Source organism: Rhinopithecus bieti, unplaced genomic scaffold (genome assembly GCF_001698545.2).
Source record: "Rhinopithecus bieti isolate Rb0 unplaced genomic scaffold, ASM169854v2 scaffold_11291, whole genome shotgun sequence".
NCBI lineage: Eukaryota > Metazoa > Chordata > Mammalia > Primates > Cercopithecidae > Rhinopithecus > Rhinopithecus bieti.
The window spans coordinates 458,062-462,687 of record NW_016807158.1 but is presented as its reverse complement, the minus strand read 5'-3'; positions in this window follow the sequence as shown (position 1 = coordinate 462,687).

Here is a 4,626-nt window from a genome sequence, read left to right as displayed (position 1 = left end):
CCATTGTGGAAGACAGTGTGGCGATTCCTCAAGGATCTAGAACTAGAAATACCATTTGACCCAGCCATCCCATTACTGGGTATATACCCAAAGGATTATAAATCATGCTGCTATAAAGACACATGCACATGTATGTCTATTGCCACACTATTCACAATAGCAACGACTTGGAACCAACCCAAATGTCCATCAATGACAGACTAGATTAAGAAAATGAGGCACATATACACCATGGAATACTATGCAGCCATAAAAATGGATGAGTTCATGTCCTTTGTAGGGATATGGTTGCAGCTGGAAACCATCATTCTCAGCAAACTATCGCAAGGACAGAAAACCAAACACCGCATGTTCTCACTCATAGGTGGGAATTGAACAATGAGAACACTTGGACTCGGGAAGGGTAACATCGCACACTGGGGCCTGTTGTGGGGTAGGGTCAGGTGGGGAGGGATAGCATTAGGAGATATACCTAATGTAAATGACTAGTTGATGGGTGCAGCACACCATCATGGCACATGTATACATGTGTAACAAACCTGCACGTTGTGCACATGTACCCTAGAACTTAAAGTATAATAAAAAAGAAAAAATAATAATATAAATATTATTATTTGTTATAATTAATTGCTAGATATAGAAAAATGATGTTACCACCATATATTGCTAATTGTAGTAGCAATAAAACATATTACTCACTAATGTGAACCATGAAAAAAAAAAAAAGAAAATGAAAAGACAAGATACGGAATAGTAAAAATAATTGAAATACATGACCTAACAACACAGTTTTATTCGGAATATACAAAGTGCTCTTACAGATCAATGATAATAAAAATAATCTAATAAATGTTGGCAAAAGATTTGAGTATACTTCACAAAAGACAATATATACATTGCCAAAAATCACCTAAAAAGGTGTTCACCATCATTAGTCATCAAAGAATTGCATGTGAACATGATGTCTGGAACTTCAGTTTGCGCTAGTCATCTAGTTAACACCACAGTGAGATACAACTTTATGCTCACTAGAGTGTCTATAATACAGACAGAAAATAAAAAGTGTTGATGAGGATGTGGAGCAACTGAAACTCTTATAAACTGCTTATGGGAATATAAAATATAACAGCCCTGAAAAAAAGTTATCAGTTTCTTAAAAAGTTAAATATAATCCTACTATAAGTCTCAGCCATTCCACTTCTAGGTATCTATCCCAAGAAAAATAAAAGCACAAAAGGACATGCACGTGAAGGTTCACTGAAGCTTTATTCAGAATAGCCAAATACTGGAAACACCTCAAATGTTCATCAGTAGGTGAAAAATGGCTAGACAAAATGTGCCATACCCATAAGATGAAATACTACTCATGTATAAAAACAGAAAAATCTATCGATACACATAACGAAATGGATGAACTCAAAATCATTTTTCTGAGTGATAAAAAATCATGTACAAAAGAGCACATAGTGCATTATTCCATTTACATAAAATTATTAAATATGCAAACTAATTACAGTGACAAAAAGCAGATTGATGGTTGCCTGAGCAGAAGAATGCAGGATGGAGTGGACTGCAAAGGTGTGTATGAGGATCCTTTGGGGGTGATGGAAATGTGTTTTGATCAAGGTAGTGGTTTCACAGGTGTGTATATCTGTCACGACCCACTGAATCGTACACTATAGATGTATGCAAAACATTTGAAGTGAATTATACTTCAGTCAAGTTGACTTAAAGTAAAATAAGTAAAGTGCTGAGCTCTGAGCTTAGCTCCAAGTGAAATATCAAAGGAATATTATCCTTATTGTTTCTGCTGTAGTAATTAATTATTATTGCTACACCATTGATATCTTACTCAGCCCCATTCACATTTGTAGCTTGTTTCCATTCTGATTTGTGCTCAATGGATAAGACAGTATTAGGCCAAAGCTAGCCCTTCCTGAATTACTTAATAAAATCCTTTTTTCCTAAAAGGGTAAGTGGGAGGATCAAATGATGACATCTTATATGTGGAGGTAAACTATAAATACTCAGTTTGGTAGTTTTATTATTATTTGTTTACTCAGTTGATAGCCCCTGAGAAAGCCAACACTGTTTCTGATAAAGGAAAAATAAGTAGACCAAAACCCCACAAATTTCAAGCTTTCTCTCTGCCCTTCTCATGGTTCCATCTACCGGTTGCAACTTGGAATTAGCAGATCTGATGGACACTAAGTGGGCTTGGATTCGAAGCTTGGTTCTGCCACTCATCAGTTGTGTGAATTTCAAGGTACTTAACATCTTTTAGACTCAGTTTGTCATCTATACAATGGGCAGAATAGGAATGCCTGAAACAGTGGTTGTGAGACTTTTGAAATATACATACATATTGCATAACACCTTTGATCGAGTAAATTCACAGCAGATGGTAGTTGTTCCTATACTTTCCCCCATGGTTAAGGTTATTATGTGTATTTGTTTAGCCACAGTGAGAAGTCAGCCCTGGAGCTATGAATCCATTTACAGTGTGTGACATAATGCTAAGGTCTTCTTTTTGCATCTGTACTTTCTCACTTTGTGCTTGACACATTGCTTGCCAAAGGTCAGAGTGGAACAGGGTCATACTCTATATTCACCATTCACTCCTCTTACTGCAGGTGATTTCCTCTGTCCATGTGCTTTTAATGATGTGACTATCAGTCCTGGTGGCCAATTATATGACCTAATCATAGCACCGAATCACGCTCAATTCATCTCTCTCAACAGCTCCAGATGGCATCTGAACACTCATTGGTAATAAACAGGGAGAGATTATTAAAAATAAAAAAAAGTCTTCACTAATCAACTTGGATAATTACCTCAAAAATAATAATAATTCTGAATCCTCTCCATAACCCATATGGAAACTCTAAGATTATGAAGAAAAGAGATGCTAATTAGCTATTTTCACTTTACCTAAAAAGAACAGGACCAAAGGCATTCAATCAGGAAACTAAAATCACATCTTCAAAAGCATGTTTGATTAAGGAGAAAGTGAGACAAGCATTCAAGGGCTTGCTGCAAAGAAGCAAGAACTCAAGCAAATGTTAAGGTAGAAAATGGGCCAAGGCAAATGATTTTAAATCATCCTAAATTTAGAGAAATATAGGGAGAAGCTCTTTGCTTCCTGTAAGTGAAGACCTCAAAGCATCAATTGTGTTATGCCATAGCATACAGATATGGATTTAAGTCAAAGACTATAATGAAGGTGTTATGTTGTTTTTAATAAGAAGAATCCAACTTCCCTTTGGTATTGCTTAATCTGCAGAAATGGCAATATTTTTAGTGTTCAGTCTTTCAATGAGTGATGATGACAATAAAGTGCCTGTCACCCCAGGAAAGCTAAAAGGAACCATTATGGATCCCTCTACAGGTAGAACCTCGGATATTGATGGACATCCTGCAGAGTTTTACGTACACTTACCAGAAAATGCTCTTGTGTTATATGTAGACATGCTTAATGAGGCAAAAGATAATGGATTCCTTTTAGGCGCAGAAAAGCTGCTAAAGGAAATGAAATTGGGCTGGAAAGTTGGGATTTATCGGGCTTTTGTCCTTCCCAAATCAGAACTATATCATCCTTTTGAAAATATTAGCAATGTGACTGAGAAAAATGAGACAAAGTAATTACTGCATTATTTAATAAACTTGCTCTATGTAGAGAAAATTCTCCTGTGAAACCAGTAGAACTTTACCCATGAATCTATCACAGACTCTGTAATCCTGGGACCTCAAAAGTACAATGGCTGAATTATGAGGCCTTGTCTTGCCTGCAAGATGAAATGATGGTTTTATTGTATTTTATGTATCCTAAATCCTAAAACTACTTTTAAAAAATAATTGTATAGGGAAATCTGTCATTTCCATCTCTCTGTTGTCTATTCCCCTTTACTCTGGTAATAAAATCTGGATTTTCCAAGATACTCCTACTATGTACTTCTTAGTCTATATAATTTCTAAGACAAGGGATGCAAATTCTACCTTCACAGGCTCTATGGCAGCAAGTAAGAATATTGTGTCCGTAGACCACAATACAGCCATGACATGGTTAGAACATGCAAAAATTGAAGCAAACACAGACCAAAGCAGATCCAGAAGATAGGGATAGAAGTTCCAGTGTTATAATTTGAGGGCCTGGACCCAATCAGACCTGAAGCCAGAACACTCCTGGACTCTCTCATTGTCAAAACCAACGAATGTCCTTATTTTTTTTTTTAATTTATATTTTGGCTTAAGCCAGATTGAGTTGATTTCTATCACTTGAAACCAAAAGAGTCCTGGCTAACAGAGGAATGCAATTATTCTTCTTTAAAGTTGGATTGACCAGCATCTAGTAAAAAATGTTTAGTTTTCTTCACTTAGAAACTTACTTGAAGATATACCCTGGTTTTTGGGTCAGCGTCACTGCCCATCAGAGAAGGGTGATATTAATGAGCTAGTGATGATTAAGAACTAGAGATTTCAAGGAACTTAATTCTTTTATAGCCTGAGAAGAGCTGTAGGAAATACATTAGACCCAGAAGGAAGATAACTTGGAAAATTTTTATTGCTAATAAAAGCCTGCCTAATTTACATAGGCACAACTGGAAAAAAAAAAAAAAAAAAAAAAAA